The 21,614-nt window shown below is 42.6% G+C and overlaps 1 long non-coding RNA gene across 3 annotated transcripts in view; it reads left to right on the top strand.

The window, feature by feature from the left end:
- LOC112920470 (uncharacterized) overlaps positions 1 to 21,614 on the top strand; it is a 99,419-nt gene that overhangs the window by 63,912 nt on the left and 13,893 nt on the right. For 2 of the 3 annotated variants that reach the window (XR_003235072.2, XR_011995693.1), the window contains one exon: positions 5,778 to 6,217. The exons of the other annotated variant lie outside the window; for it this stretch is intronic. This is a non-coding gene — a long non-coding RNA (uncharacterized lncRNA). Of the gene's footprint in view, positions 1 to 5,777; positions 6,218 to 21,614 lie in introns of those variants that run through there. 3 annotated transcript variants of the gene reach the window in all.

Genomic DNA, 21,614 nt, shown 5'->3' with positions numbered 1-21,614 from the left:
GGGATTGACTCCTTAATTTCTCTTTCTTCAGTCTCATTGTTAGTGTATAGAAATGCCATTGATTTCTGGGCATTGATTTTGTATCCTGCCACGCTACCAAATTGCTGTATGAGTTCTAGCAATCTTGGGGTGGAGGCTTTTGGGTTTTCTATGTAGAGTATCATGTCATCGGCGAAGAGGGAGAGTTTGACTTCTTCTTTGCCAATTTGAATGCCTTTAATGTCTTATTGTTGTCTGATTGCTGAGGCGAGGACTTCCAGAACTATGTTGAACAGCAGTGGTGAGAGTGGACATCCCTGTCTTGTTCCTGATCTTAGGGGAAAGGCTCCCAGTGCTTCCCCATTGAGAATGATATTTGCTGTGGGCTTTTCGTAAATGGCTTTTAAGATGTCGAGGAAAGTTCCCTCTATCCCAACACTCTGAAGTGTTTTGATCAGGAATGGATGCTGTATTTTGTCAAATACTTTCTCTGCATCCAATGAGAGGATCATATGGTTCTTGGTTTTTCTCTTGCTGATATGATGAATCACATTGATGGTTTTACGAGTGTTGAACCAGCCTTGTGTCCCAGGGATAAATCCTACTTGGTCATGGTGAATAATTTTCTTAATGTGTTGTTGGATCCTATTGGCTAGTATCTTGTTGAGAATTTTTGCATCCATGTTCATCAGGGATATTGGTCTGTAATTCTCCTTTTTGGTGGGGTCTTTGTCTGGTTTCGGAATTAAGGTGATGCTGGCCTCATAGAATGAATTTGGCAGTACTCCATCTCTTTCTATCTTTCCAAACAGCTTTAGTAGAATAGGTATGATTTCTTCTTTAAACGTTTGATAGAATTCCCCTGGGAAGCCATCTGGCCCTGGAGTCTTGTGTCTCGGGAGGTTTTTGATGACTGCTTCAATTTCCTCCCTGGTTATTGGCCTGTTCAGGTTTTCTATTTCTTCCTGCTCCAGTTTTGGTAGTTTGTGGCTTTCCAGGAATGCATCCATTTCTTCTAGATTTCCTAATTTATTGGCATACAGCTGTTCATAATATGTTTTTAGAATCGTTTGTATTTCCTTGGTGTTGGTAGTGATCTCTCCTTTCTCATTCATGATTTTATTAATTTGAGTCTTCTCTCTCTTCTTTTTAATAAGGTTCGCTAATGGTTTATCTATCTTATTAATTCTTTCAAAGAACCAACTCCTGGTTCTGTTGATCTGTTCCACAGTTCTTTTGGTCTCGATATCATTTAGTTCTGCTCGAATTTTAATTAACTGTCTTCTTCTGCTGGGGGTGGGGTCCATTTGTTGCTTTTTCTCTAGTTCCTTTATGTGTAAGGTGAGCTTTTGAATTTGAGTTCTTTCCAGTTTTTGAATGGATGCTTGTATTGCGATGTATTTCCCCCTCAGGACTGCTTTTGCTGCGTCCCAAAGATTTTGAACGGTTGTATCTTCATTCTCATTAGTTTCCATGAATCTTCTCAATTCTTCCTTAATTTCCTGGTTGACCTTTTCATCTTTTAGCAGGATGGTCCTTAACCTCCATGTGTTTGTGGTCCTTCCAAACTTCTTGTTGTGATTAAGTTCTAATTTCAGGGCATTATGGTCTGAGAATATACAGGGGACTATCCCGATCTTTTGGTATCGGTTCAGACCCGATTTGTGACCCAGTATGTGGTCTATTCTGGAGAAAGTTCCATGTGCACTTGAGAAGAATGTGTATTCAGTTGAGTTTGGATGTAAAGTTCTGTAGATATCTGTGAAATCCATCTGGTCCAGTGTATCATTTAAAGCTCTCGTTTCTTTGGATATGTTGTGCTTAGAAGACCTATCTAGTATAGAAAGAGCTAGATTGAAATCACCAAGTATAAGTGTATTATTATCAAAGTATTTCTTCAGTTTGGTTATTAATTGGTTTAAATATTTGGCAGCTCCCACATTTGGGGCATATATATTGAGAATTGTTAAGTCTTCTTGTTGGATAGATCCTTTGAGTATGAGATAGTGTCCCTCTTCATCTCTCACTATAGTCTTCAGGGTAAATTTTAATTTATCTGATATAAGGATGGCTACCCCTGCTTTCTTTTGAGGACCATTTGAATGGTAAATGGTTCTCCAACCTTTTATTTTCAGGTTGTAGGTGTCCTTCTGTCTAAAATGAGTCTCTTGTAGACAGCAAATAGATGGGTCCTGCTTTTTAATCCAGTCTGAAACCCTGCGCCTTTTGATGGGGTCATTAAGCCCATTCACGTTCAGAGTTACTATTGATAGATATGAGTTTAGTGTCATCATATCTATTCAGTCCTTGTTTTTGTGGATTGTTCCACTGAACTTCTTCTTAAAGGGGAGTTTTAAGAGTCCCCCTTAAAATTTCTTGCAGAGCTGGTTTGGAGGTTACATATTCTTTCAGTTCCTGCCTGTCTTGGAAGCTCTTTATCTCTCCTTCCATTTTGAATGAAAGCCTTGCTGGATAGAGTATTCTTGGTTGCATGTTCTTCTCATTTAGGACCCTGAATATATCCTGCCAGCCCTTTCTGGCCTGCCAGGTCTCTGTGGAGAGGTCTGCTGTTACCCTAATATTCCTCCCCATAAAAGTCAGGGACTTTTTTTCTCTTGCTGCTTTAAGGATCTTCTCCTTATCTTTGGAATTTGCAAGCTTCACTATTAAATGTCGAGGTGTTGATCGGGTTTTGTTGATTTTAGGGGGGGATCTCTCTATTTCCTGGATCTGAATGCCTCTTTCCCTTCCCAGATTCGGAAAGTTTTCAGCTAGGATTTGTTCAAATACATATTCTGGCCCTCTGTCCCTTTCGGTGCCCTCGGGAACCCCAATTAAACGTAGGTTTTTCTTCCTCAGGCTGTCATTTATTTCCCTTAATCTATCCTCATGGTCTTTTAATTGCCTGTCTCTTTTTTCCTCAGTTTCCCTCTTTGCCATCAGCTTGTCTTCTATGTCACTCACTCGTTCTTCCACCTCGTCAAGCCTCGTCGTTAGGACTTCTAGCTTGGATTGTATCTCATTTAATTGATTTTTAATTTCTGCCTGATTGGATCTCAATTCTGCAGTCATGAAGTTTCTTGAGTCCTTTATGGTTTTTTCTAGAGCCACCAGTAGCTGTATAATAGTGCTTCTGAATTGGCTTTCTGACATTGAATTGTAATCCATATTTTGTAACTCTGTGGGAGAGAGGGCTGTTTCTGATTCTTTTTTTTGAGGTGAGGTTTTCCTTCTAGTCATTTTGCTCAGTGCAGAGTGGCCAAAAACAAGTTGTATTGGGAAAAGGAGAAAAAGAGAGAGAAGGAAATAAAAGAGAAAAAGAAAAAAGAGAAAGAAGAAAAAAAAAAGGGGGGGGAAAGAGAAGAAAAAGAAAGAAAAAGAAAGAAAGGAGATAAAAGAAAAAAAGGGGGGGTGGGGCGGGGTAAGCAATCAGAAATCAAGAAGAAAGAAAGAAAAAAAAAAGCACAAAACAAAACAAACAAATAAAAAAAAACACACAAAAAAACATAAAAACAAAAACAAAAAAAACCAAAAGCAAAAACCACGGGGGAGTATCTTCCGATTCTGTGTACTTTAAGTCCCTTGACTTCCCTTGGAACTGGTCCGTGTCGCTGGTCTTCTGGGGGAGGGGCCTGCTGTGCTGATTCTCAGGTGTTAGCACTTGGGGGAGCTGCTCTGCCCCTGCCTGGTGCAGGGCTCAGTGGGGGTTGTTCACCCCGTGAGGCCCCGGGAGGAAGCCACAGTGGCGGGGGCAGCTCTGGGACCCTGGAGTCAGCCCCCGCAGTAGCTCCGGGGCTCTCCGTCTGCAGGGCCTGGAGGCTCCCGGGCGGGGCCGCTGATCTGCTCAGTTCCAGGCAGGAGCGTCCTCGCTGTCCTGGGCCCTCCCGGCCTCTGCCTGTCCCCGGGGAGGCCGGATCCTGGGCTGTGTCCCGGCGCCCTGTGCTCCGGGGCCTGCGCTGTTGGATTCGCGCTCCCGCCCCGCAGCCCCCTCCGCGGAGCCGCCGCCCGAGCCCCTCCGAGCTGCTCCGGGTCCCGCCGAGCGCTGCAGCCCTTAGGGAGCTCGGCGCATCTCCCGGGGCGCAGGTGCCTGTTACTGTCCCAGGGAGCCCGAGGGCATCCCCGCCTTTCTGGGGATCCTGCTCCAATTCCCCGGGAGGCCTTTCCCCCGGGAAGGTCGGTGCAGCTCCTGCTCCTCCGGGACGGGGCTCTCCTGTCCTGGGGACACTCGCCCCGGCCTCAGCCCGGCTCCTCGCGGGGCCCCTCCCCCTTGGAGGCCTTTTGTGTCTTTATTTCTTTTTCCCCGTCTTCCTACCTTGATAGAAGCGCGAACTCTTCTCACTGTAGCGTTCCAGCTGGTCTCTCTTTAAATCTCAGGCTGAATTCGTAGATTTTCAGGATGATTTGAATGTTTTCTAGGTAATTTGTTGAGGACAGGTGACTTGGAGACCCTACTCCTCCGCCATCTTGCCCCTCCTCCAGGACTAGCATTTAAGCCCAGATCTGATGCACACATTTTTTCCGTATTTCCATGCTGTCTTGAATGAAACTCTAATGTAACAGTAGGAGAGGAGCCTATAGGGATGTTTTGAGCAGAAGAGTGGCAGTATTAGAGCTCTTTGCTCAGGAAGCTAGTGGAAGTGTGTAGGCTGGGCTGGAGAAAATACAGTTTATCAGTATTATCCTCAAAAAAGAAATATGCTAATTTGTGTCTGAAGAAAAGTTAATAGTATTCATTTCCTTAGATTCTACTAGGCTAAGTGAACCCAGGGAAGCTAAGAACAGGGTTGCATTTAAAACATGTAAAACCTTAGTGAGTGTAGTGTCAATTACTGTGCTAAGCACATTACAGACATTAGCTCAATGAGTAATTATAACCACCTGAAGTCTGGTGTTATCATGATTCACAGAAAGGAAAACTGAGGCTCAGAGATGTTATTAATTCATTGTTCAAGGTTAGAGTTAAATGGGGCAGACAATCTTCAAATCCAGGACTGTATGTTTATATAACTTTGTGCTATTCTATCTCTTGCTATTTGCTTAAAAACCTGAAAGAATATTAATTTTAAAAAAGTCTCTGCTCAATCCTTCTATCTGAGAAAGTGGTCTTCCCCTGAACATCTCTGGCCCCATCAACTCTGGCAGCTCCTTGACTGTTCCCAGCCATCTCTTCTTTTTGTCTCAGTTCATTCCTAAGGGGTTCTCATGTCATTTCTTACAACCATCCGATGTGCACAAATCACCTCTACAGACAGTCATGAGTTTGGAGAGAGCAATCCCTGAAGGCCAACCTGTCCTGGATGAAGGGTGGTTTGTCTTTGCCAGTCCAGAGAGTCCCTAGTGAATTTCATCTGCCTTGGTTTGCTGGGCAATGGAGGGGTTATGGCTGGTGAGAGGTTTGAACTTCAACGGACATATTATTAGAGGAGACCTATGCCAGTTTGAAAATGTTGTTTGTCTTGACTTTTTTTTTTTTTTTTTTTTTATGATGTAACGGGAAAAGATGCTGATCAGAAATGCAATGGACTACTTGATGTTTTTTGTCATAATTCATCTTATAACTTCTTTCATTCCCCCCACCCCACCACTTGACAATTATCTTTACCATCTAATTTTCATCATGTTCTCAAAATATGTAACTCAATTAGGTTATATACATTTATTGAATGGTTACTATGTGCAAAGCATTATATTAGGTTTTCTAAAATTAGTGCAATGAGTCGCTACATGAAGATGGAAAAATGATGATTGCTAAATGAATTCATGGAGATTTGGGCTGTCTTGCCTCCTTTTTCACATAGGTGCTGGTCTTGGAATGATGCACATGGCAGTCCTCATGTAAAGCTGGAGAAAAGCCAAAGAATTCCAGGACCTTAAAACTATGATAGGAACTTGGTAATTTATAACACTAATTACTGCTGATACAAATAGGACAATGGATTAGTTATAAGCACTTATAACTCCATTTTGTCATGCTCCAATTAAAGTATATGCCATACAGCTTAGATATCTTATGGTTGCTAAGGCCTATGGCTAATACCAGCAAAATGGGTAAGCATGCCCCATGGTGATTGATATGTGGACATTTCTAGAAACAACATTTCTCCTGGCCAATCTTGGAAAAAAATATAGGAAGAATTGAAAATTTTATTATTATTAAGTGAGCCATCTTTCCTCATTCTTGCCAAGTTCCTTTTATTGGCTGGCTCTAGTGATTAGGGAGAAGTTTAAAATAGTGATGTTCGGGCAGCCCGGGTGGCTCAGCGGTTTAGCGCCGCCTTCAGCCCAGGTCATGATCCTGGGGTCCTGGAATCAAGTCCCACGTCAGGCTCTCTGCATGGAGCCTGCTTCTCCCTCTGCCTGTGTCTCTGCCTCCCTCTTTCTCTCTCTGTGTCTCTCATGAATAAATAAATAAACTTAAAAAAAATAAAATAGTGATGTTCTAATCCATTATTTCAGTTTGAAAATGCATAGTTATTATTATAAATTTATATAGGAAAATTAAAAAAAAAATACCTACTGCAAAAAAAAAAATACCTACTGCACAAAAAGTGAAGCTCAATAAAATTTCTTTATCAGAGAGGAATAGGCTGAGGATTGTCTTTAGTTGGTTTTTGTGAGAGTAGGAGGTCCTTTTTCCCTCCTCAGGGGCTGGATCCGATTGTGGGCCTTGGATATCTATGTTTCTCATAAAGAAGAAATATTAGTGAACTTTGGGTAACTAAATAAATGGGACTTCATTCTTTGGGTAACTTTGGGGTGGGATAAGGCTGGTTCTGGAGTTTTTTAAAACACCTAGGATTTTGGATCTTTCCGATCAATGGCTGTATTAGTATCCTGTGGCTGCTGTAACAAATCACCACTAACTGGGGAGCTTAAAACAACAGAAATCTATTCTATCACAGTTATAGAGGTCAGGAGTCTGGAACAATGTGTTGGCAGGTGCTCCCTCCTGAGGCTTAAGGAGAATCCATTCCTTCCTCTGCTCGTGGCTCCAGGTGTCCATTGACTTGTGAAATCACTGAAATCTCTGCCTCCATGATCATGTTGCTTCCTCCTCTTCATTCTGTCTCAAATCTCCCTTTTCCTTTCTCTCATAAGGACATTGGCCATTGGATTTTGAGGCCCACCTGCATGATCTAGAATGATCTTCTCATTCTCAGATCCTTACCTTAATTACATTTGCAAAGACCCTTTTCCCAAATAAAATAACATTCACAGGTTCTAGGGATGAGGATGTGGACATATCTTTTTGGGAGCCTCTGTTTAACCTGCTATGGTAGCTTTCAAACTTCTTCTAAATCATGGGAAGAAATACAGCTTACAGTATAATCTAGCTCCCCTGCATACAGGAAATGAAATAATTTTATTTATTTATTTATTTTAAAAAAGATTTATTTATTTTTAGAAAGAGAGGGAGAGAGGGAGCAGGAGAGAGAACATGAATGGAGGGAGGGACAGAGGGAGAGAACCCTAGCAGACACACTGAGCATGGAGCCCAGTGTGAGGCTCCACCCCAGGACCCTGAGATCACAACCTGAGCCAAAACCAAGAGTTGGCTGCTCAATGACTGAGCCACCCAAGTGCCTCATGGAAATGAAAAAGTTTTACAGAAACGGTACTTTCTCTTACCGTACCATTCATAGTACATGTGAGATGTACTATGTTTCATTCTATTCTACATCATTGTGGGCTACTTCAACAAAATCCTGTTTACTGATCTACTAAATTGATCACATGACCTGTTGCCAGGTCAACAATTTACCAACAATTCTAGATCTCAGAGGATCCTGGGCTATATCAGAATGTTTAGACTCTCTTGATTGGAGAACACTAATTTGTCTTGGATTCCTCAGGGCTGGCTGAACTGAATTGGCTTTGAAGGAGTGGTAGGGAGGTTAAGGGTGTGATCAGAATGCTACATTATTTAATAACCTCTTAATTATATTAAACGCAAATGAATATTTACTGACATCTTTTCATGCATCAAGCATTGTGTCAAATATGAAAACCACAAAAAGGAACTGTACAAACCCACCCTAGGCATTCCCTAAATTCTCTTCCAAATTATGCTATATGGATTATATGAAATATCCATTCTTAATCACTAATTTCTCTGCCAAGGCAAATAGCTATTTATAAATCGTCTGTTAGATCCACTTAGCAACTTTTCACATATATTCTTAAATACTCAAACTGTGTTGTCCCACCGAAGCACCTAAATTAATGCTTTATACATTGTTTGAAAAGGATTTACAGGTGACTAGAGGCAAGCTATTTCAGAGAAGAGGCTAATCCACATTTCTCATAATTGTGCAGACATTTTAAGTGCTTTGCAAGAGAGACTACAAATGCAAAAGCAGTGACAAAAAAAAGCCCTGCTTCCATTTCAAGCAGGTGACGTAAGAGAACTAAAATTCATGATTAAGAAAAATGAAATTGTATAAATTATAGCAGAAATGCCTGTCATCACCCGTATTAGCTGCTGAAATGCCTCCAGGGGGTTAGATTAGAAAAAGAAAATTACTTATCTGTAATTCTTATTCTCTTTAGGTAGCAATTATAATAGATATACACTCTTGGGTGTAAGTCATTGGTGTGAGAACCAGGAGTAGACGAGAAGCCGGCTAAAGAATTATAACCCTCAAGGAAGATGCACCCTGGGACGTCAAGGGCATAATGTATATGGAATGTCATTGCCCTCAAATATCATTCCTATCTGACCATCAAAAAGAACTGGCGAATTTAGTCCCTCAGAAGAAAAGAAGGAATGAGTGGATCTATTATTATTATTATCATATATTAAATGTATAAAGGTCTAGCCCTAGGCAAAATTTGTGAATTGAGTCTACTCATTTTCTCTCTGCGTCTCTACCTACTTCAAGAATCCAATACCCACCTTCTTGCCATTTCTCTCACTCTGCTCTTAGGAAATACTTCATTAAATTTATTTACACCGAAGCCAAGACTCTGACAGCCTTGGAGAGGGAATAAGGGGCCGTAGGCCTGATGCTGGCTTCGTTACCACTTTGTCCTGGGGTGTATGTCAGGTGAACTGTGTCACCTCTTTGGGCTCCAGGGTCCTCACTGATACAATGAGAGGGTTGAACTAGGTGAGTGATATTTCTAGAACACTTTCGTCTCCATGATTCTAGGTGGGAAAGACAGGCTAAACATTAGGCTAATTTTAGGCTAAAATGTCAGGCTAAAAATGTCACCCTCGAATATGGCATTTAAATGGAAGTGGAGCTGACAAAGCCTTACACCGCAGAAATGAAGCTTGACTTGAGGCATCCACTGGGACACAGGGAAGTATTTGGGGGTGTGTGTTTGTTTGACTAGAACTGCTGAGGTCATATCACATGAATGGCTGCCATACAAGAACCCAAGACTGGCCCTACGTGTGTATCTTAATGTAACTTGAGTTGGGCCATAGTTCACACAAGAGCCCCTAATTGGACAAGAGATTTTTGGAAGCTACACTTTTCCAGGGCAACATTAGTGCAGAGAAGCAACCATTCATGAAGGGTTACTCCAGTGTCTTAAAGAGCTAGGGCCATTTCCAGAAATGTCTGCTTCATGGTTAAGGAGTGACTTACACCAGGAGTGTTTTTTATTCCTTTATGACATGTGTAGGGGCTGGCTATATGTGCCTCTTTGTACATAGAGACAGAGAAAGGCGTTTCTTTCCCTACTTTCTCTTACACCAATCCCTGCTTCCCTCTTCTTTGGAAACCATTCCAGGCCAGCTTGAAGGAAGTAATGCTAGGAACCTAAGTCTCAAATCAGAAATCCAAACCCGTTCCTTTGACACATCTATTTGGAGCAGTGACTCTTGACTCCTTGTATTCTAACAATGAGGACAAGGAGGCAGAAGGTGGGGATGAGCAATATGAGGTAGGACGTGTAGTTAGGTTCAGAATAGACTTAAAGCCCATGTGGCATTAATTAGGCTATTCTAGTTGCCTTTCTTTCTTTCTTTCTTTCTTTCTTTCTTTCTTTCTTTTTTTTTTTAGTTGCCTTCTTTTCTACCATTTTTTTTTCTTACTTCAAATAACCTAGGGGTTGCTTTCACAGCAACTCTGACCCTGTGTTCCCTTTATATTTGGGAAGACTAGAATTAAGCAGCAGGTCTTCAGTCCATTCTGTCCCCTTACCGTGAGGATATTGGGTCCAGGAAAGTCCCCAGGAAAAAGAAAAGTCAGATAACTCAGTCTAATTTCCTTGTAAACCTGGAAATGACAGACCTTCTGGCAAACAATTGAATGGCATTTGTTAGCAGGAGAGTCCTCTTGTCCATGGATTGTTTTTAGCAGAATGTGTCTGGTTGCATAGAATTGCCTATCATAAATTGACATGGGATGTATGCACTTATGGAGTATGGCTCCCCGGGAAATTCCACATGAACTATCTGAGTAATGGGAGTGTTATACAGAACGTGGAACTCTTCTGTCCGTGACATGAGCTATACACATTGCTTAGAGACACCATGTGTTAATATAAGCCAGAGAGCATCTGATGGGGTGAGAAGAAACTGGAGAGCTCCCATGATGGTTCCAGGGCTTTCTTTGCCTCATCTGTGCCTCTGGATGACTCGAATCCTTGAAATGACCTGTAAAGCTTGATATTGAGTAGAATTTCTGACTCCTATGAGACTGGTTTGACAATCTCATCCTTCGTGTTTTCTCAATGTGTGTTTTGCTTCTTTGGTGGTAGCTACTTTTCTTAATCTTTTTCAAGTTGCATTCGATAAATTGTTTCATCCATACAGTCATTCATCCATTCTCTCATTCAACATGCGTTTATTTATATGCCTACTATATGACAGGCCCTTTTCTAAATGGAAGGGAGGCACAGTGAACAAAAAATGGACAAAAATCCCCTGCCTTCGTGGGTCTCACCCTCCAGTGGAGGTGATAGGCAATAGATATTAGTAGAAAAGTAAAAAATCCTATGGTAGAAGGTTATACGTACTACAGGGGGAAAAGAAAAGCCAGACCAAAGAGTTGAGGATTGCAGTGGGGAGAGGTAACAATTGCAAATGAAGTGGCTGGAGTAAGCGTCCATGAGAAGGTGATTTTCTTCTGGGTCACGAACAAGGGAGTAGTGAAGGGGGAGGCAGGTCGGGGGAAGGGGTGACTGGATGGTAGGCATTGAGGGGGGCACTTGACAGGGTGAGCATTGGGTGTTATACTATATGTTGGCAAATCGAACTTTAACAAAAAATATATATATTAAAAAAAAAGAAGGTGACTTTCTGTCAAATGCCCAGGGGAGGTGAGGAAGTGGACCATATGAATATCGGGGAGGAGAGTTGGTAGTCTGAGGGAGAGTCTGGAGAAGGTGCGAGACCATGGGGCCAGTTTGAAGCAAAGCACGGATGCATCCTGTATGCCTGCAGAGGGGTTAGAGGGCTGAGCTCATGCTGGCTCACAGATGGTTTACAGCTTTAGAAAGACCTGGGTGTCCTGGGGAGCTCTGGAAGCAGAGGAATGACGTGACCCAACTCACATTTGTGACTAGAATTCATTTTTAACCAGAATTCACCTGAAAAACCTCTGGGGAAGAAAGCTGGTTATCTAGGGGCTTGGCACAGGCCCAGAGTCATCTACCCACAGACCTGTCCTCAGGGGCAGTTTTATGTAAAACCTCTTTTGAGAATGGGGTGCAAAAAGTCTTCACACAGGACATATAAATTTGTCCTGAGCGTTATTTAATTTTAATTTTTTTTTAAATTTATGGTAGTCACACACAGAGAGAAAGAGAGGCAGAGACACAGGCAGAGGGAGAAGCAGGCTCCATGCACTGGGAGCCCGACGTAGGACTCGATCCCAGGTCCCCAGGATCGTGCCCTGGGCCAAAGGCAGGCTCCAAACCGCTGCGCCACCCAGGGATCCCCTTTATTTTAATTTTTAAATGATTTTATTTATTTATTTATTCATGAGGGACACACAGAGAGAGGCAGAGACACAGACAGAAGGAGAAGCAGGCTCCCTGCGGGGAGCCCAATGTGGGACTCGATCTCAGGACCCCGGGATCATGACCTGAGCCAAAGGCAGATGCTCAATCACTGAACCACCCAGACATCCCGAGTGTCATTTTAAAAATCTTTAATATAGCATACTTATACAAGAGAGTGCACAAGCCATAGATGTATAGTTTACTGAATTATAATAAAGAAGATCATATAACCATCACTTAGGTCAAGGATTTGAATGACCTCAGAGGCTCCTGTATATCTCTTTCCAATTCTAGCTCACCCCCAATTCCCTAAAGGTAACCCCCCTCCAAACTTTCACGGTGATCATTTCCTGGCTTTCTTCATTCCTTCTGCATCTGTGTATGTGTGGATATCCGTGAACTATATTTTTACTTATTTTACTCAATGTCTGGCCTTTTCCCCTCAACATTGTGTTTGTGTAACTCATCCTGATTGTTATTTGTAGCTGTGGTTTTCTTTTTGCATTATTATATATCCCACGGAGCAAATACCTTTAATTTTTTACTCATTGTACCGTTGATGGGTATCTGGGTTCTTCCCTGCTATGAATGTCCCTGTGCGGGTGTCCTGGTGTCCAGGTACAGCCACGTCTGTGGGGCAGACATCTAAGACTAGGACTGCGGGGTCACAGGATATCTGTTTGTTCATTTTCAATAGATTGTGTCTAACTATCTTTCAGAATGCTTGTTTTAATTTCCTCTCTTTCCAGCAGGGATGGGAATTACTCTTGGTCCATCTTTTTGTCTACACTTGGTCAGGGGCAGTTTGCTTTTTTTTGAATTTGAGCTATTCTGGTGGGGATATAGTGACATCTGAAAGTGGTTTTAATTTGCAGTTGCCTTGTTACAAATGAGTTGAATACCTTTTCATGTTTATTGACCATTCGCATGGCCTCTTATGAAGTAAAGTCTCCTGCACGTTCTCTTCATATCAGGTGGTCTATGTTTTTCTTATTGATTTGCAGGCGCTTTTTTCCTTTGAAATATATTTGATAGGAGCAGGATATAATTGCAAATATCTGGTCTCACTCTCTTTTCATTCTCTTACTGATGTCTTTTGAAGAGCAGGTGTTCTTAATCTGACTGAATGTGGTCATATTTACCAATCTTTCTATTTTTTAAAAACTTATTTTTGTTTGGGGCAGGAGAGAGAGAGAGAGAGAAAGAGAGAGCAGGAGCTCACTAGTGAGGGAGGAGCAGAGGGAGAAGCAGACTCTCTGCTGAGCAGGGAGCCCAGTTTGGGGATCGAGCCCAGAACCCTGGGTCATGACCTAAGCCAAAGGCAGACACTCAATCAACTGAGCCACGGAGGTGCCCTTTTTCTTTGTGGTTTGTACTTTTTAGCACTAAAAAAACAACAACAAAACTTTCCCTAGTTCCAGCATTATCTTATAAAATCCTCCCATTTTGCCTTTCACATTTACTCTAAAATTAATTTAGTTTTAAACTCTTGGATTAGTTTTTGGATTTTGTGTATGATAAGAGGCAGAGACCATTCTTTTCCTTCCCTTCCTCTTTTCCTTTTTTCTTCCCTCTCTTTCACCCTCCCTGCTCTCTCTCTCTCTCTCTCTCTCTCTTTCTCATCTCTTCTTCCTTATTCTTCGGTGTCATTCTATCATAGACCACGTGTCCACAATACATGGGCATCATTCTTCAGATTCCCTTTTAAAATTGCTTCTTCCTTGGGAAGAAAAGGCTTTACCTGGAAAGATTTTTTGATCAAAGTGTAATACAGCATGAACTCCATCAGAGCAGGAACCATGTTTCATCCATTCCTGTTTCTCCGGCACCCAGCACAGTGCTCACGCAATGTTCATTTACTGAAGTGATCATTACTCATACTTTCATGATAGGATAGAGTCAGATGAAAAGCTCGAACTTTTTCCCAATTAAAGAAGGCTTGGAGGGACATCTGGGTGGCTTGGTGGTTTAGCTTCTACCTTCAGGTCAGGTCGTGATCTCGGGGTCCTGGGATCGAGTCCCACATCGGGCTCCCTGCATGAAGCCTGCTTCTCTCTCTGCCTGTGTCTCTGCCTCTCTCTCTGTGTTTCTCATGAATAAATAATAAAATCTTTTTAAAAAAATAAAGAAGTCTTGGAAAAAACAACAATCAGTGATCTGTCTATCCCTTTTATGGTTTCTTCAGCTAAAAAACAAGAGTCTGACAGTGAGAACAAAGTTCTCAACTTTGGCTGAGATTTAGGATTGCCTGGGAAAATTTAAAAGATACAAAAGCCTGGGTTCCACCCCTAAAGATTTTATTTAATTGATCTGGGCTGTTGTGATCTAGGCAACAAGATTTTTCAAAAATTTCCAGGTGATTCTAGTGGGCAGCCAAGGTTGAGAATCACCAGGAGAAGAAATAGCGAGAGCACGCTGTTACTATCACGATCGCCAGGTAAAATGCAGGAGGCTTAGTTAAAAGTGAATTTCAGATGGCCAACAAACATTTTTTTAAAATATAAGTCTGTCCCAGATATCGCTTGAAGCATACTTATGCTGAATAATTACATGTTTATCTGGAATTCAAATTTCACTGAATGTCCTGTGTTTTTGTTTGCTAAATCTGGCAGCCCTAATTACTATAAAATTATTCCTCGCATGCTAACCTTGTTAGAATCACTATGTTCAGGTGATGTTTATTCCTTCCTATGACATCCTGGTCCTATGTGATGTTGCCCTCGCTATGTTGATTTGCCTTTGTCCCTGCAGCTGTCTGTGCAGCTTGGACTGCGCCATGAAGCAGCCTTCTCAAAACCAGAATGCCTGGTGCCATTACAAAAGAACCCACTCAACTTCCCAGGCTGTCAGCCATAAGCAGGCAAATTTAGGAACAAGCCATTGAAATATCCTTTGGAGAGCTGCGTGGGAAAACAAAAGGTTGAGAGACGAATTTCACATTGTCAGTTTACGCAGGGTCTGATTAAAAACCAAACAGGAGGAGCATGAGCCTCTTGGTTCTCATTTCCCCCACCCGGACTAACTGAAAGAACCTAATTAAATGGGGTGATTCGTAGTTAGAACTGTATCAAAGATGACCGGTGAAAACAGAAGACAGAAAGAACCTTTCCCTTTTCTCCCATGTCTCCATGGGTGTACAGATGCTTCATCTTCTGCTACCACTGCGTTTGCTCATCCTTTACTCCTCAGATGGGCAGATGTTGTTCTTGAGGCCCTTGGAAGGTTCTAGAAGGGTAGGACCTCTCTCATTTGCCTGCTATGCTCTCCTTGTTCTGTGTTAATGAGATTCAGACTATGCACATCAGTAGTTTTGTTTCTGGGTTGTCACTCACATGACCGGGAAACCAATCCATTTGAAGGTTTTTGGGCATTCCTGATTATATTGCTCAGCACTGAAATACCGATTTATTCTCGACTCTGAGAGATCTCGCTGCCTTAGATCCAGAAGAAGGTGCATTTCTCAGTAAGTTGAATAATTTTGGTTGCGGCAGAGTTCGTTATACTAATGGTGCCTTACCAGCACAGAGTCACTTTCTTAAAGCATTGATTGCATTTGATCCCAACCCCAACCCTGCAAGCTGATAAGGCAGGCATTGTTTTCCTTCCTTTACAGATAAGCAAACTTTGTTAAAGAACTGTGTGAAATGATCTATCCAGTAAAGGGCAGCACTTCCTCAGCTCACAGGATCCCAACACTCGGAGATCTTGTTAAAAATCCTGAATCCTTCTCCTGTCTGCCTAATGCAGGGAGGCTGGGGCAGCACCCAGGAGTCTAGTTTAAAGACCAGCCTTAGAGAATTGGTGGAGACTACTCTATTTGAACATCATCATCGGAATTCTTTTTTTTTTTTTTCATCATCATCAGAATTCTTGATTAAAATTCTAGGAACCTAGCTGTTTTGGGGAGCAGAACAAATAAACGTAAGTAAAAATGTTTACTGTTTTACAAGAGTTGTTGATATTTATAGTTTATTTTAAAAAATTACATTGGCAGGGTGCCTGTGTGGCTCAGTCAGTCAAGTGCTTGACTCTTCATTTCGGCTCAAGTCGTGATCTCAGGGTCATGAGATAGAGCCCTGTGTCGGGCTAGATGTGAAGCCTGTTTAAATTCTCTCTCTCTCCCTTTCCCTCTGCCCCTCCCTGCCTCCTCTCAAAAAGAAAAAGAAAAAGAAAAAAAAAAAAGAAAAAAATTACATTGGCAGTCCTTAATAAGTATAACAGAAGTTGAAAGATAGAAATATAAAAGTTGATGAATTAATGACTTCTTCACTCTGCTGTCACTTTTGGGACCAGCTGGGGAAGAGGCTCCCTCTTTTAGATTTTGTTTCATTCAATCCATTTATACAACGAATATTTCCTGAGTATCTGTAATATCAGGCACAGTGCTAAAAGCCAGAGGTAAAAAGTTGAACAAAGCATATTCCTTGCCTTTGAGAGGTTTCTGCTCTGTTGGGCAGACAGACATGCAAATCTACAGGTTATAAAAATATGATCTAGGATATAATTGGGGTGTGGATTACATGGTTAGGGAACATGGATGAGGGAAAAGTCAGCTCTGTTGGGATCAAGACAAAAGTCGATGCAGGGTCTTGCCCGAGGTTTTCTGAGCATTCATGAATCTTTTGCCTCCGCTCTGTGTTGCATGGACAACTTGCAGGTTGCGCCACCATTTTTGTGCAGGGTCTCCTCCAAAGACACATATTGTCAGACCTGAAGTCAAATGACCGTTGATGCTTCCCATTCTCCCGGGCTTCCCACATGCATTGCTTCCTGGGGGAAAATCTGAAAATAAAGTCAACTTAACATAAACCAGACGGGTTCTGCTCTTGAGGCTGCCCCCACTTCCTAGTTTGGGGTGGTAAGGCAGTCCTCAGGATGGAAGCCAATAGATTGCACACTCACTTGTTCAGTGTTGGAAGAAGGCTGCTCCCAGATGTGCAAATGTCAGGGGGATTGATGCCAGCCTTCACTGTGACCTGTGGTCACGCATCCTGAGAACCCTCTGCCTCTGCCTGCCTGAGCTGATTCCGATGGACAGGAAGTCCAAACAGAGAATTTGGGAAAGGCACCAGGATGGACCTGCCCTGTCCAGGCTAACTTCTGCCTACTCTTAGTAGCCCTTCATTGCCCTCACTTAAACAGTACCCTAAGAGAGTTTCCCCCTCTCTGATTTAATGTAACTTAAATTCCCTTTCTCTCAGCTGTTACTCCCTTCCCCTTCGCCTCTTCCTACTCTCTCCATCCCCCACCCCACAACCTGCCTAAACCATTTTTCACCTTTTGCTTTGACAGCGACCACTATAAATAAAACCAGAGAGACAGCAGGTATTCCGGGAGAGGGGTGAGGTCACAGAAGTTGCCCTTTGAGAGCACGGCTGGGCTCTCTTGAAGTCAAACGGACAGCCTATTTCATGCCCCACCGTTCCTTTGCTGCTGTCTTCACCTCGGGCAATATTTTTGTTTTTGCTGTTTGCTGTTCAGCTCCCTGGAATGTGGAGCTCTTTTGGAGGCTTGTACCTGTCGAGCTGTGTCTGGGTAGCCTTCCTGCTGACGCAGAGAGGAGTGGGGGGTGGGAGGGAAGGTTGGATAAATCAAGTCCAGGAGGGAGAAATGAGTTTCTAAGACAACAGCACTGAGCATGCTCTGCTCTCTGAGATCAGTGACCCTCTTTCATCAGTGATGGATTTGCTTGAAATGCAAGTTCCTGTTTTGGAGGTGGTGATAAAAAGATATATATTTTATTTATTCATGAAAGACACAGAGAGAGGGGCAGAGACATAAGGAGAGGGAGAAGCAGGCTCCATGCAGGGAGCCCAATGCGGTACTTGATCCCAGGGCCCCTGGATCACGCCCTGAGCCAAAGGCAGATGCTCAACCACTGAGCCACCCAGGCATCCCCCGAAATATTAAGGCACTTAAAAGTTGGGCTCCTTTTGAGAAACAAATTATTACTAACTTGTGTGACTTGGTGCCTGAAGCCATCAAAGACTAAAGCAACCAGAGCTACTGAATTCTGATCCTGGGTATCTGAATAAAAAGGAAATCAAAGTGGAGAAAGATATGAATATATATTGACTACCTTATATGTGCCAGAAAATTTACCTACTGGTCTCATTTATTTGCACAGAATGGCCCTCTGAGTCGGTGTCCCTGTTCTCAAGCTGGAGATGTCAAAGGAAGAGTTCAGGGAGTGTAGGAAGCAGAACACAGAGCCCGTGGAGGGCAGGGATTGAAAGGGAATCCATCTGACCTGCTACTGGGCTAAGAAAAAGCGTTGGTGTCTCACTGACTTCAGGGAGGTATACACACAATGTTCTCTTGTGAACGATTTATACACGCTGTGATCTGCTGCAGTGTTATGAGGGATGCCTGCCCGGAGACGGCGCTTGGAAAGGGAGAAGGGTTTATCTAGAAAACTGAAGCACATGATAAAGGCTGGGTGTGCTAAGCAATTCTTAAAGTCTATCTTCTCCAGTCCCTCCCCCTCCCTCCCCCTGCCCCTCCCCCTCACCCCCCCCACCCCCACCCCCCGTCTTTCCCCTCTGTCTCCCTCTCTCTCTCCTTTCTTTCTGTTTTTCCTTCCTTCCTTCCCCCTCTTCCTCCCTTTCTTTTTCTTTTTTCTCCCTCCCTTCCTCCCTCCCTTTGTATATTTCTCTCCATCTAGAGATATGATGGACGGTGATACAGTTCCTGCCCTTGAGGAATTTCAATCCATCTGTGGAGATGGCCATATAAGCAAATTGCTATGATGTCCTATGGCAAGTTGTGTTATAGAGGTTTATGTCCAGTTTTGTAGGTACAGATGAGGGAGCAAATCATTTTGCCTGGAGAAATGAGGACAAGAGAAAAAGAGGAAGTGACATTTCATTTGGCCTTGAACATTGGGGAAACATTTCCTTCCATTCTAGGAGAGATGAATGTGTCCTTTATATTTGGGACACGGTAGGACCAGGATAGCTGGACTTCGAGGGTGGTATGAGGGCCCTCTTCCAGAAGGGCTTGGAATGATTTTTTTGGAGGATGTAGATGTTGACATGAGTACTAGAGTCCGGGAGGATTTTGAATAGTCACACTAGGCCTTGAGTCCTTGGGCATCAGTTCTGTAGAATCTATCCTGTTATCCTCCTCTCTTGACCTCCTTGCAGGACAGTGTAGCAAATCATTCACCTCGCATAGACCTCTGGGAAAATCCCAAAGAAACTTGGGAGTAATCTGTTTGTGAGTCTCTTCACTCAACAGAATTGCCCTTGAAGAAATGACTGAAATCACTGGGAGAGAATTTCTCTTGTCCCATGGAAATAAATAAAGATCATGAAGAACAGAGAAAGGCTATTTATTATTCAGAGCTTGGTCTAACAAGGGAGCCAGCCACCATGGCTTATTGTGTTTTGGCAGACTCAGGCGGGCAGACTGGGAAAGCTTTATAGTAGGAAAGAGGAAAGGCTTCAGGTGTGCCCTGACTGGAGGCTGTTCACCTGGGGATGCTGGAGCTGGGCTAACTAGAAGTGGGGTGCCCATGTGATTGGGTAAGGGTGCATATCTGACTTTTCCATGGTGGGACCTAAGTTGGAAGTGGGGATGAAAATTAGGGAAGCTGTCAGTTAATTAACACATTGTTTGGTGTCCTGAACTGTTCCTACAGGGAGTAGTCTGAATTCTTCTAAGTCTGGCTTCCAGATAGTGGACTGGGTTCCTGGGCTGGTTATTGTAGTTAATGGGTTGGTCTCCTGGGCTGGTACCTGCAGGTTGTGAGTCAGAGCTCTACTTGTGTATATGGTCTTGCCATTGTCCATTTATATATACAGGCTTTCAGTCCATAGACATGAAATAAGGAGTGGCTTCTGGAGTTTTGGTTGGTGCTAAGAGTAGAGTCTGTTTGGTAAACATACTACATAGCAGATAGAAAAGGTGTTGGGGGAGCTGCATATCGAGTGGAGACATGCAAGGCCCAGGTTGGTCACAGGTGCTCACAAGGGCACCAGGCTATAGGGGCTGCATCCCCTGAAGCAAGGGACAACTTTCAAAGCTCAGGGTATAGTTAGGACCTCCCTGGAAGTGTCCTATATGGGTTGTTGGCTTGTACATTCCTTTTGATACAGAGTAATTTGGAGTCCATCCCAATAATATGCTTGGCCTCTCTCAGTTGAAGCCAGGAACTGGATCTCTTATAGCTGCTGCCAGAAATAAACTATGACAAGAAAGGAGACTTTGTTTTGATGAGCTGTTATAACAGATGTGCTGCCTGGGCATAGCTGCATGCTACTTTCACAGAAAAGTGACTTTCTCTTCTCTATCCTCCCCCGAACTCAAAATGCTTGACTGCAAAGGGGAATCTTTTTTTTCCCCCTCCTTAACTACTACCAGGTGTCCTACTCAGGTAGTTGGGTAAAATAGTCAAAATATTTTTATAGAGGCTATAAACGGTTTTACAATATACTTACTGTTTATGAGGAAGGCCAACATGTTGGGAGTTTTGATGGCTGTGACAGACGCACAGCAGAACGGCCAGCATTCCTCACAGAGTTTTGTTAAAATGCGTTAATCCTACTCACAAAGCCAAGTATAAAATTTTAGTGGCTTCTGAAACTGTCGCCCTTTTTTATGTCCCTTGTCTGAAGCTCTCTGGAAACCAGTGGAACCTGACACAGCTAAACATATTTGCTTCTGTGAGCTGTGTTTACGAGGCCACGTACAGTTGCTGGCAGAGGGAGGGTGATGGGAGTGGGGGAGGGAAGTAGAAATATCACCTTTTAAATAATGAGTGGACTGACATAAATCAATATTACTAATGTTTTGGGAAACTTTTTCATTTACGTCGAAGGTATTTTTTTCCCAACAAAATGATATCTTTTGACACCGAAAAATGCAAAAATTCAAAAAATTAATCGAAGATAAGGATGCCTAGTTTTTTTTAAAGGCGAGAGTGAAGCTATAATGAAATGGGACACAACATCAACTTTTTTTTTTTGCAAGATTAGGGAGTAAGTTTAAATTATTAGCATCCTCTTTTATAGCCCTTAGCAAATAACATAGCTTAATGACCTTAATGATATAAATTCTTGTGAATCAACCATGTGCTAGAAAATTATAAAGAGGTTCTCATTAAACAGGCACCCACAACCAAAGCAGAAAGATGATTATGATTCAGTGGCGGTTCTTTTAAAAGCAACTGTCAAGTATGGCTGCATTGAGTTTTTTCTCATTTATGTGAAGGTTAGTGTGTAAGTCCTGAATGATGAAGGTACCAGTGGTGGGCTGAAGTGGAAAATTCAGCTCCTAACTCTATGTTCAGAGGAAAAGTGCTCCTGAAAGTTCACCTCTGAGCTTTATTTAGGACACCAAACAACAGATAATGAGGGAGGAAAAGATGAATGAGAAAGCTTATCTAGTCCAAGAGGCAAGTAACACTAACTTTGGTTCATTTTGAAGATTTTTCTATCTATCTATCTATCTATCTATCTATCTATCTATCTATCTATCTAGCATCTATCTATCTATCTATCTATCTACCTACCTATCTATCTATCAATCAGAGAGGGAGATAGAATCTCAAGCAGACTCTATGCTGAGTGTGGAGCCTGACACTGGGTTCGATCTCACCACCCTGAAATCATAACCTAAGCCAAAATCAAGAGTCAGACTTAACCGACTGAGCCACTCAGGCACCCCTAGTTCAT

Source organism: Vulpes vulpes, chromosome 12 (genome assembly GCF_048418805.1).
Source record: "Vulpes vulpes isolate BD-2025 chromosome 12, VulVul3, whole genome shotgun sequence".
NCBI lineage: Eukaryota > Metazoa > Chordata > Mammalia > Carnivora > Canidae > Vulpes > Vulpes vulpes.
This window is presented reverse-complemented; position numbering and strand designations above follow the sequence as displayed.